Raw genomic sequence first — 12958 nt, 5'->3', positions numbered from 1 at the left:
ATAATACATGTGCTATAGGTACATACCACAATTGGAAATGGACTCCTTGTCAGCCCCTGTACCATGCACTATAGGTGCTCAGGGCATAGGTGCCACCAAGGCCTACCAGGGGCTGAAGCATAGCTTTTGCCACCCCTGGCTGGTTCTTAAATTGACACAACTGGCTGATCACTCAGCTGGGGGCAAGTGGGTGTAATCACCCCTTGCTTAGATATAGTATACCTATATCTAAACCTATATCTGGACACATATAAACCTGTGAGCCACTCCTATGGAAGGCCTCATCAATCCTGGAGGCAGAGTGCGTGGTTTTATGTGAGATGGAGCTCTGGCATGAGCTGAGCCTGTCTGCAGCTGTCGGGAACAACTCCCTAAGCTGATCCGGGATAATGCCATACCATATACTCTTAAGCGCCTTATAATCCTCGCGGCTATATAGCAACTTTGGTTTGGCTTTATCAAAACATGTCGTGTAAGGTGTCATACGAATTGGAATACTACCCCCTCGCCAGTTCTGGCGACGGGGGTAGCATTCCACCCTTCTAGAGGGATAAGACATGTTACTTTACTGAAACGCGGTTGATTTAAAATGAGCCTCAGATCCACAAAATGGATGCCTCTGCCACGGACACGGGTCTGGCCTCCTGCTGCTGACCGAAACTCAGCAAATGGTGGCCTGGACAAAGGGTTTCCTGTCGCAGGGCGGTGTTAAACCACCCCAGACAGGAGATAGTGGATTGTAGCAGGGAGGTTTCAAAGAAACCAGACACTGCCTGGGGAGCACAAGGCTGCCCCTTGCATAATCCGGCCAAACCGGTTCTGGGGCCTTCCAGCCCCAGTCCCAGCGCGGCCTGGATCATAGGAAAGGGGTGTAACCACCCCCTTACTGGGTCCCACCCATAGGAGGGGACCTAGCAGGATGTCCAGCCCACCAGATTCGAATAAGAGTGGGAGCAGTGCCAATGCAACTCAGATCATCCTGAAGAAACATAAGAAACGAATTCTGGACCCTTCGACATTCTATTCAACATAGAAGCCTGAAGAATCTCCCTTGTGGTCAAGGAGTGACCACCCTGTGCAAACAGGCACCATCCAGCCCTCGACCCTTGCTTTGTTGCAGTTCCCGCCGGAACTCGAGCGACAGAGATCGACGAGATCAAGCTTGCCTGCCTTCTCCCAGCCCGATCCACAGTCCCTGCAGAGCGGAGACCAGTGGAGGCGACCGGAAGCGTGGGGCACGCCATCTTGAAAAGGCCACAAGACGCTGACCGTGCAGCCCACGAGTGATCCTCGAAGCTGTACACCGGGGTTTGAGAAGCCCCCACCCTGAGCTACACTTGCACCAAAGCTACCCCCTCCACACTCGACGATCGCTGCGTGGGGCCCTTCTGCTCGTGTTGGCTCGACGCGTTGGCCCGGTCACTTGCCTGCTGGCTTGTGGCCCCTGTGCCGACGAAAACTTGAATACGACTTGCTTTTCTGGTTGCTCCAGATCTGCACCAGCTCCTGTGAAAAGGAGCCCCCACTCTGACCCTCCTGGTTCGAGTGAGAAGCAATCTCCCGGTTCCGCGTGGATTGCTTTTGCCAAGTGCTGTTTGCTGCAATCTTGAAGCCGACGGTGCTGACGGCGAGAGCCTACGTGGGACAGATCGTGACCCGCTCCTGGACGTCGCAGATGCCCCAGAGCCCACGTGACAGCGGAGAGAAGCCTCTCGACAACCACCTGATTGCGCCCGACATTGCCTGGTTCCGTCCTGGTTCCACCCTGGTCACTGCTGAGTGACCCAGACTCTGTCCCCTCTGCTTTCAGGTACTTTTCGACTTCGATCCACCCTTGGATCACACCGGACACTTCTGCTTCACATCACCTGCAGCTTCTACAGCTCCAAGCACCAAGAGCCTGCGTGTCAAAACCCGACGCCACTTCGACCCTGTGCACCCACTTCCTGTGGGTGAGGTAACATTGCAACGCCGGTGTTCTCACACTGGTACACATCTCTAGGGTCTGTGTCTTAAGTTTTGTTCCTCTAGGTTCAGCGGAAGTATCTTTAAACTCACTTTGTGTAACTTTTACGCACCATTGACATTGCATTGGTGTAAGCCGCACTTTCCGTGCTGCACCCGAATTCCGTGGGCTACTCCCGACTTCAACATTGCTAGTCCTGACTGCTCCCAGCGATTCTCTAGGCCCTAGGCCTAACCACTGTTCGATTGGTATCTCTTATACCATTTTTTTAGTATATGGTTTGAGTGGCCACCGGCCCTCATCCAAAATTGTGCAACTTTGTATGTTATACTGTGCTTTTGATTTAACGCTTGTGCCCCTTTCCTCATAAAGAGTACTGGGGAGTAATTTAGAAATAAATACATATATTTTTATAATATATACTTGTGTGGTGTCGTTTCATTTGATTACAGGATTGTATGTGGTAAAACAGCTCGCTTAACACGGCCTCTTAAGTTAAGCCTTTAAGGCTGCTTAGTCCATGCTACCACTAGGATAGCTTGTCTAACAAGGTTGACTTACAACCAGACATCTTTGGGGTTTGTTTGGACTGATACCAAGTGGTTCCAGAATTGGAAACACTACATATCAGGCCAACTTCTCACATTGGTGTGCAGCGGTGCGGATTTGAGCTTGCTGTTGTTTTACCATTGCAATCTTTATATCAAATTGAAAGATCACATCAAGTACCTTAGGTACATATAAATCAAAAGCTTAGCATATTAAGTTCTACTGAACTTAGTAGTTGTAGATTAAAGGGATTAGCACACCCTGACTACAACTCACTAGCAAGGTACAGTAGGAAAACACTTAGTGTAGGTAAGTGCATCATTTACACCTCACTAGCAGTCATGTCTGATACAGGTGGAGCCTCAGGCTCTGCTTCTGTAGCAGTTGACCCTACCAAGGCAACTTCCAGATATGACAACCTTAGCCACAAAGACTTGAGTGCCTTGTGCACAGCAAGGGGGCTAAAAAAGGGCAGAGGCCCTACCATTCCTTCCCTGATAGCTATCCTGGAAAAGGATGACTTAGATAAGGTGAGTCAGGCTCCCTTAGATTCAGGTGAGGGGGATAAACTCCCCTGAGAATGAGGATCTTCCAGAGGAGGAGGAAGAGGAAGAGGAAGGCTCAGATGTAGAAGAGCCTGAAGATCAGGATCAGAGGGTGACCCAGGTACAGGTTGGCAGGCTTAACCAGGCCAACCTAGACCTACATGGGAATGGAGAGGGCCAGCACCTCCCCAGATCTCATAACCTAATTCTCCCAGGCAACAGGAGGGTGAGATCTCAATCAGGGGACTCATGTTTCTAGTGCCTCAAGAGAATCTCAAAGAGGGATGACTCCCTCCCAGAGGAAAGAGCATAGGGCCAGAATAAGGGCTGTCCAACTCCAGATAGAGAGGGAAGAGGTAGCCTTGGCTCAAGCTAAACTTGCTTTAGCAAGAGAAAGAAAATTGTGTGGCTTAGATGCCACTGGTGGCAGCAAAGTTCCTAAAGAGAAAGACAGGGCTTATGATAATAGAAACCTGACAAAAATTGTGCCCCCCTACAAGGAAGGGGATGACATCCACAAATGGATGACTGCTCTTGAGTGGGCCTGCATGGTACAGCAGGTCCCTGAGGATCAGTGGGCAGCAATTTTATGGTACTCCTTTTCTGAGAAAGGGAGGGATAGGCTCCTCACTGTTAGACCTGAGGATGCCAAAAACTACTCTGTCCTGAAGAGTGCTCTTATTGAAGGGTTTGGCCTAACCACTGAGCAATACAGGTTGTTGTTCAGAGACACCCAAAAAGCACAGACTCAGGACTGGACTGATTTTGTTGATTGTGCCACTAAGGCTCTGGAGGGTTGGCTGCAGGGAAGTAAAGTCTCAGACTATACAGGATTGTACAATCTTATAATGAGAGAGCAGATCGTTAATAACTGTCAGAACCAGCTGTTGCATCAATACCTTGTTGACTCCGATTTGACCTCTCCCCAAGAATTGGGAAAGAAGGCAGACAAATGGGTCAGAACAAGGATTAAGCAGAAAAACCAGAACCCTGGTGACCAGAAGAAAACAGACCAGAAGGGTGGGAATCAGAAAGATAAAGAAAAGGACCAGAAGTCTTCAGGCCCCCAAACTAGCAATAAGGAGGGGGGTTCCCAAACTGGAAACAAGAAAAAGAAGAATGATGGCCCAAAGAAACCTTGGTGTAATACCTGCAAATCAGTTTCACACTGGGGCAGTGAATGCACTAAGAAAAATCCAGTTCCTACCACTGCAGCTCCTAAAGCAACTGCACCCCCTAGTACAGTCAGCAGTGGTAGTGCACAACCTAAGGGGATAGTAGGGTTAACCTTGGGTACTGAGGTGGAATCTGGCCTAGTCAGAATCCCCACACAGGCAGTTCTCCTATATGATGTGGACTTATCTTTGACCACTGCAGTAAGCCCCTGTAACCTGGGCAAATATAGGCAGACTCCCTTAATCAATGAGAAACTGGCTCAGGCCTACAGGGACACTTGTGCCAGTGTCACTATGGTGACACCAGACTTTGTGGACCCTGGTCAGATTGTACTAGGTGAAAGTTACCTAGTGACCAATGCAAGCAACTCCACTGGATTGGTGTCAGTACAACGCGGATTTTTACAACGCATTCCGTTACAACGGAATTTTTACAACGCAGGATCCATTACATCGGATGCCATTACAACGCATGGCATTACATAGCAGATGCTATTACAACGCATACCATTACATCGTAAGTATAGGTAAGTATACCTTTTTAAAAAAAATGTTATTAAGTTAATTTAATTAATTTAAATACATTTTAAAATAGCCATTAATTTAATAAAAGAATATCTATTTAATAAATGTAATTTTAATAAAAAAAATAATTTAATTTAATTAAAATAATGAAATTAATTTCATGTACATATTTTTATAATTGAAAATAAATTAAATTAATTGAAATAATTTAATGAATTTAATTAATTTAAGTTAAAAATGTAATTAATGTAATAAAATTAATTTAATGTATTAAATATATTTTAATTATTTAAAAATGGTAAATTTAATTTAATTATCCCAAAACACAAACCTACCCCTGAACCCTACAATACCCCTGTACCCCAAAACCCAAACGCTGCCCTAAAACCTAAAAACACCCCTGTACCCCAAAACCCAAACTCTGCCCTAAAACCTAAAAACACCCCTGTACCCCAAAACCCAAACCCTACCCTAAAACCTAAAAACACCCCTGTACCCCAAAACCCAAACCCTGCCCTAAAACCTAAAAACACCCCTGTACCCCAAAACACAAACCCAGCCCTAAAACCTAACACCCCTGTACCCCAAAACCCAAACCCTGCCCTAAAACCTAAAAACACCCCTGTACCCCAAAACCCAAACCCTGCCCTAAAACCTAAAAACACCCCTGTTCCCCAAAACCCAAACCCTGCCCTAAAACCTAAAAACACCCCTGTACCCCAAAACCCAAACCCTGCCCTAAAACCTAAAAACACCCCTGTACCCCAAAACCCAAACCCAGCCCTAAAACCTAAAAACACCCCTGTACCCCAAAACCCAAACCCTGCCCTAAAACCTAAAAACACCCCTGTACCCCAAAACCCAAACCCTGCCCTAAAACCTAAAAACACCCCTGTACCCCAAAACCCAAACCCTGCCCTAAAACCTAAAAACACCCCTGTACCCCAAAACCCAAACCCTGCCCTAAAACCACCCCTGTACCCCAAAACCTGCCCTAAAACCTAAAAACACCCCTGTACCCCAAATCCCAAACCCAGCCCTAAAACCTAAAAACACCCCTGTACCCCAAAACCCAAACCCTGCCCTAAAACCTAAAAACACCCCTGTACCCCAAAACCCAAACCCTGCCCTAAAACCTAAAAACACCCCTGTACCCCAAAACCCAAACCCTGCCCTAAAACCTAAAAACACCCCTGTACCCCAAAACCCAAACCCTGCCCTAAAACCTAAAAACACCCCTGTACCCCAAAACCCAAACCCTGCCCTAAAACCTAAAAGCACCCCTGTACCCCAAAACCCAAACCCTGCCCTAAAACCTAAAAACACCCCTTTACCCCAAAACCCAAACCCTGCCCTAAAACCTAAAAACACCCCTGTACCCCAAAACCCAAACCCTGCCCTAAAAACCTAAAAACACCCCTGTACCCCAAAACCCAAACCCTGCACTAAAACCTAACACCCCTGTACCCCAAAACCCAAACCCTACCCTAAAACCTAAAAACACCCCTGTACCCCAAAACCGAAACCCTGCCCTAAAACCTAAAAACACCCCTGTACCCCAAAACCCAAACCCTGCCCTAAAACCACCCCTGTACCCCAAAACCCAAACCCTGCCCTATAACCTAAAAACACCCCTGTACCCCAAAACCCAAACCCTGCCCTAAAACCTAAAAACACCCATGTACCCCAAAATTACTTAAATTAATATATTTAATTTATAATATTTAAAAACATAAATAAATATTTGTTATTTATAATTAATAATAATTAAATCAATTATATAATATTAAATAAAATTTAAAAAAATTATATACTTACCAATACTTACGATGTAATGGTATGCGTTGTAATAGCATCTGCTATGTAATGCCATGCGTTGTAATGGCATCCGATGTAATGGATCCTGCGTTGTAATAGCTGCGTTGTAACAGCATTACGACGTAAAAGTTGCGTTGTAAGTGTTACATACCACTCCACTACTTCACATAGTGTGGCTGTTGTGAACTTCTCCTGGGGAGGGGTAGATGGCCTAAAGAAAGTTGTTGTGAGTGCAGACCTCCCAGTAGACTGTCTGTTAGGCAATGATCTTGAAAGCTCAGTTTGGTCAGAAGTGGAGTACAGGACTCATGCAGAAATGCTAGGGATTTCAGCTCATGTCCTTGCAGTGACAAGGTCTCAGGCTAAGAAGTGCCTTCCTGAACCAGTGGTGGATCTTGAAACAATAGACCAACCACAACCCAAGAGAAGGAGCAAGAGGGTTAAGGCTGTGCCTTCCCACTTGCCCCAGGTTGAGGATCAAGTTTCACAGGAAACTGATTCTGCAGTCCAAGAGGAGACTGTCTCAGAGGAGCTTGAACCTGATCAGGTTGAGTTTCTGGGGACAGGGGGACCCTCAAGGGCAGACCTGGGGCAGGCCCAATTAGATTGCCCTTCACTTGAACCCCTCAGACAGCAAGCTGCTGCTGAGGCTGCAGGGAATGCTCAAGGTACCCATAGAGTTTATTGGGATGAAGGACTCCTTTATTCAGAGGCTAGAGACCCCAGGCCTGGCACAACCAGGAGGTTGGTTATACCTTTGAAGTTTAGGGGTTTCCTTCTTACCTTGGCCCATGATATTCCCCTTGCAGGACACTTAGGCCAGAATAAGACTTGGGACAGGCTTGTTCCACACTTTCACTGGCCTCACGTGTCAGAAAATGTCAAGGAGTTTTGTCGCTCCTGTGTCCCTTGCCAAGCCAGTGGTAAGTCAGGTGGCACAACAAAGGCCCCCCTGATACCACTACCTGTGGTGGGGGTACCCTTTGAAAGAGTTGGAATAGACATTGTGGGTCCCATGGATCCTCAAACAGCATCTGGGCACAGATTTATACTGGTGGTAGTGGATCATGCCACCAGGTACCCAGAGGCAATTCCCCTGAGGACCACCACAGCTCCTGTGGTGGCAAAAGCCCTCATTGCAGTTTTCTCAAGAGTGGGCTTTCCAAAGGAGGTTCTTTCAGACAGAGGTACCAACTTCATGTCTGGATACTTCAAAGCAATGTGGAAAGAGTGTGGAGTAAACTATAAGTTTACCACACCCTACCATCCACAGTGCAATGGGCTTGTTGAAAGGTTCAACAAGACCCTAAAGGGAATGATAAAAGGTTTACCAGAGAAGCTTAGGCGGAAATGGGACATCCTTTTACCCTGCTTGCTCTTTGCTTACAGAGAGGTCCCACAGAAGGGGGTTGGCTACAGCCCTTTTGAACTTTTGTTTGGCCACCCTGTGAGGGGTCCATTGAGTTTGGTGAAGGAAGGATGGGAGTTACCTCTCAAAAAGCCTAAACTAGACATTGTGGACTATGTACTTGGTCTCCGCTCCAGGATGGCTGAATACATGGAGAGAGCATCCAAAAACCTTGAGGCCAGTCAAGAATTACAGAAAGCTTGGCATGACCAAAAGGCTGTTCTGGTTGAGTTCCAGCCAGGGCAGAAGGTGTGGGTGTTGGACCCAGTGGGCCCAGCAGCTCTCCAGGACAAATGGACTGGGCCCTACCCTATCATTGAGAAAAAGGGAGAAGTCACCTATGTGGTTGACTTTGGCACCCCTAGGAGCCCCCACAGGGTGCTCCATGTAAATCGTTTGAAAGCATTTGTTGACAGGGAGGACATGAGTCTCCTCATGGCCACAGATGGGGATCAGGAGGAAGAGAGTGACCCTCTCCCAGACCTGCTTTCTCAGAACCCTGATGATGGTTCAGTTGATGGAGTAGCCTTGGCAGGCAGCCTCACTGAGCAGCAACAGGTGGACTGCAGATAGGTGTTGCAGGCCCACAGACATATGTTTTCACTCACACCCAGCCAGACTAATTGGTGCACCCATGAGGTGGACACTGGTGACAGTCTGCCTGTGAAGAATAAGATCTACAGGCAACCTGACCATGTCAGGGATTGTATAAAGGCTGAGGTGCAAAAGATGTTGGAGCTTGGAGTGATTGAGCCATCAGAGAGCCCATGGGCTAGCCCAGTGGTCCTTGTGCCAAAACCTCATACCAAAGATGGGAAGAGAGAAATGAGGTTTTGTGTGGACTACAGAGGTCTCAATGCTGTCACTAGGACAGATGCACATCCCATTCCAAGAGCAGATGAGCTCATTGATAAATTGGCTTCTGCCAAGTTTCTGAGCACATTTGATTTGACAGCTGGCTACTGGCAAATCAGGCTAGCTGAAGAGTCAAAAGCCAAAACAGCATTCTCTACCCCTAGTGGGCATTATCAGTTTGTGGTAATGCCCTTTGGTTTGAAGAATGCACCTGCCACCTTCCAAAGGTTGGTGAATCAAGTCCTTGCTGGGTTGGATGACTTTTGTGCAGCATATCTAGATGATATTGCTGTCTTTAGCTCCACCTGGGAGGATCACCTGATCCACCTGAAGAAGGTTCTGGAGGCCCTGCAAAAGGCAGGCCTGACTATCAAGGCTACCAAGTGCCAGATAGGGCAGAGCAAGGTTGTGTACTTGGGCCACCTAGTAGGTGGGGGTCAAGTTCAACCACTGGAGAGCAAGATCCAGACCATACAGGACTGGGCTCCTCCAACTACCCAGACACAAGTCAGAGCCTTCTTGGGCCTGACTGGGTATTACAGAAAATTTGTAAAGAACTATGGGTCCATTGTGACACCATTGAATGACTTGACATCCAAGAAGATGCCCAAAAAGGTTCAGTGGACAGTTAGCTGTCAAAAGGCATTTGATGACCTGAAGAAGGCCATGTGCTCTGCACCTATCCTGAAGAGTCCTGACTACTCCAAACAGTTCATTGTACAGACAGATGCTTCTGAGTTGGGGGTGGGAGCTGTGCTTTCACAACTTAATCAAGATGGTCAAGACCAGCCCATTGCTTTTATTAGCAGAAGGCTGACCCCCAGGGAGAAACGTTGGTCAGCTATTGAGAGGGAGGCCTTTGCTGTGGTTTGGGCCCTGAAGAAGTTGAGGCCATACTTGTTTGGTACTCACTTCCTAATTCAGACAGACCATAAGCTCCTCTTGTGGCTAAATCAGATGAAGGGTGAAAATCCCAAACTGCTCAGGTGGTCCATTTCCCTACAGGGGATGGACTTTACAGTGGAGCACCGCCAAGGTAATGACCATGGTAATGCAGATGGTCTCTCCAGGTACTTCCACTTAGAACATGAAGACTTATCTGGTCAAGGTTAAGTTTAATATCACTGCGTTGGGGGGGGGGGGAGGGGGGGGTTGTGTAGGAGAGTAGGGTCTGCTATCCTATGGTCACCCCAATTTTTGCTTTTTGCTTCACTGGTTTTCGACTTACTGAGGCTGTGGGCCTGCTAATCAGACCCCCAGCCTGCTGTTCTCTCTCTAAATTTATAATACATGTGCTATAGGTACATACCACAATTGGAAATGGACTCCTTGTCAGCCCCTGTACCATGCACTATAGGTGCTCAGGGCATAGGTGCCACCAAGGCCTACCAGGGGCTGAAGCATAGCTTTTGCCACCCCTGGCTGGTTCTTAAATTGACACAACTGGCTGATCACTCAGCTGGAGGCAAGTGGGTGTAATCACCCCTTGCTTAGATATAGTATACCTATATCTAAACCTATATCTGGACACATATAAACCTGTGAGCCACTCCTATGGAAGGCCTCATCAATCCTGGAGGCAGAGTGCGTGGTTTTATGTGAGATGGAGCTCTGGCATGAGCTGAGCCTGTCTGCAGCTGTCGGGAACAACTCCCTAAGCTGATCCGGGATAATGCCATACCATATACTCTTAAGCGCCTTATAATCCTTGCGGTTATATAGCAACTTTGGTTTGGCTTTATCAAAACATGTCGTGTAAGGTGTCATACGAATTGGAATACTACCCCCTCGCCAGTTCTGGCGACGGGGGTAGCATTCCACCCTTCTATAGGGATAAGACATGTTACTTTACTGAAACGCGGTGGATTTAAAAGGAGCCTCAGATCCACAAAATGGATGCCTCTGCCACAGACACGGGTCTGGCCTTTTGCTGCTGACCGAAACTCAGCAAATGGTGGCCTGGACAAAGGGTTTCCTGTCGCAGGGCGGTGTTAAACCACCCCAGACAGGAGATAGTGGATTGTAGCAGGGAGGTTTCAAAGAAACCAGACACTGCCTGGGGAGCACAAGGCTGCCCCTTGCATAATCCGGCCAAACCGGTTCTGGGGCCTTCCAGCCCCAGTCCCAGCGCGGCCTGGATCATAGGAAAGGGGTGTAACCACCCCCTTCCTGGGTCCCACCCATAGGAGGGGACCTAGCAGGATGTCCAGCCCACCAGATTCGAATAAGAGTGGGAGCAGTGCCAATGCAACTCAGATCATCCTGAAGAAACATAAGAAACGAATTCTGGACCCTTCGACATTCTATTCAACATAGAAGCCTGAAGAATCTCCCTTGTGGTCAAGGAGTGACCACCCTGTGCAAACAGGCACCATCCAGCCCTCGACCCATGCTTTGTTGCAGTTCCCGCCGGAACTCGAGCGACAGAGATCGACGAGATCAAGCTTGCCTGCCTTCTCCCAGCCCGATCCACAGTCCCTGCAGAGCTAAGACCAGTGAAGGCGACCGGAAGCGTGGGGCACGCCATCTTGAAAAGGCCACGAGACGCTGACCGTGCAGCCCACGAGTGACCCTCGAAGCTGTACACCGGGGTTTGAGAAGCCCCCACCCCGAGCTACACTTGCACCAAAGCTACCCCCTCCACACTCGACGAGTGCTGCGTGGGGCCCTTCTGCTCGTGTTGGCTCGACGCGTTGGCCCGGTCACTTGCCAGCTGGCTTGTGGCCCCTGTGCCGACGAAAACTTGAATACAACTTGCTTTTCTGGTTGCTCCAGATCTGCACCAGCTCCTGTGAAAAGGAGCCCCCACTCTGACCCTCCTGGTTCGAGTGAGAAGCAATCTCCCGGTTCCGCGTGGATTGCTTTTGCCAAGTGCTGTTTGCTGCAATCTTGAAGCCGACGGTGCGGACGGCGAGAGCCTACGTGGGACAGATCGTGACCCGCTCCTGGACGTCGCAGATGCCCCAGAGCCCACGTGACAGCGGATAGAAGCCTCTCGACAACCACCTGATTGCGCCCGACATTGCCTGGTTCCGTCCTGGTTCCACCCTGGTCACTGCTGAGTGACCCAGACTGTCCCCTCTGCTTTCAGGTACTTTTCGACTTCGATCCACCCTTGGATCACACCGGACACTTCTGCTTCACATCGCCTGCAGCTTCTTCAGCTCCAAGCACCAAGAGCCTGCGTGTCAAAACCCGACGCCACTTCGACCTTGTGCACCCACTTCCTGTGGGTGAGGTAACATTGCAACGCCGGTGTTCTCACACTGGTACACACCTCTAGGGTCTGTGTCTTAAGTTTTGTTCCTCTAGGTTCAGCGGAAGTATCTTTAAACTCACTTTGTGTAACTTTTACGCACCATTGACATTGCATTGGTGTAAGCCGCACTTTCTGTGCTGCACCCGAATTCCGTGGGCTACTCCCGACTTCAGCATTGCTAGTCCTGACTGCTCCCAGCGATTCTCTAGGCCCTAGGCCTAACCACTGTTCGATTGGTATCTTATACCATTTTTTTAGTATATGGTTTGAGTGGCCACCGGCCCTCATCCAAAATTGTGCAACTTTGTATGTTATACTGTGCTTTTGATTTAACGCTTGTGCCCCTTTCCTCATAAAGAGTACTGGGGAGTAATTTAGAAATAAATACATATATTTTTATAATATATACTTGTGTGGTGTCCTTTCATTTGATTACAGGATTGTATCTGGTAAAACAGCTCGCTTAACACGACCTCTTAAGTTAAGCCTTTAAGGCTGCTTAGTCCATGCTACCACTAGGATAGCTTGTCTAACAAGGTTGACTTACAACCAGACATCTTTGGGGTTTGTTTGGACTGATACCAAGTGGTTCCAGAATTGGAAACACTACATATCAGGCCAACTTCTCACATCCATCGTTTACAGATGGTCCAGAATGCGGCAGCCAGGCTTGTGCTTAATCTTCCTAGGTTCTCCTCAGCTTCTATGGCAAGGAAATATCTTCACTGGCTGCCCATTCAGGCAAGGATTTCGTTTAAGCTCCTCTGCCTAGCCCATGGGGCTATCCATGGCTCTGGATCGGAGGGTATCAGGTCCCTTCTTGTTCCCTACCTTCCTACCTGAACTCTTCGATCCTCT

This window comes from Lissotriton vulgaris, chromosome 11 (assembly GCF_964263255.1).
Source record: "Lissotriton vulgaris chromosome 11, aLisVul1.2, whole genome shotgun sequence".
NCBI lineage: Eukaryota > Metazoa > Chordata > Amphibia > Caudata > Salamandridae > Lissotriton > Lissotriton vulgaris.
This window is presented reverse-complemented; position numbering follows the sequence as displayed.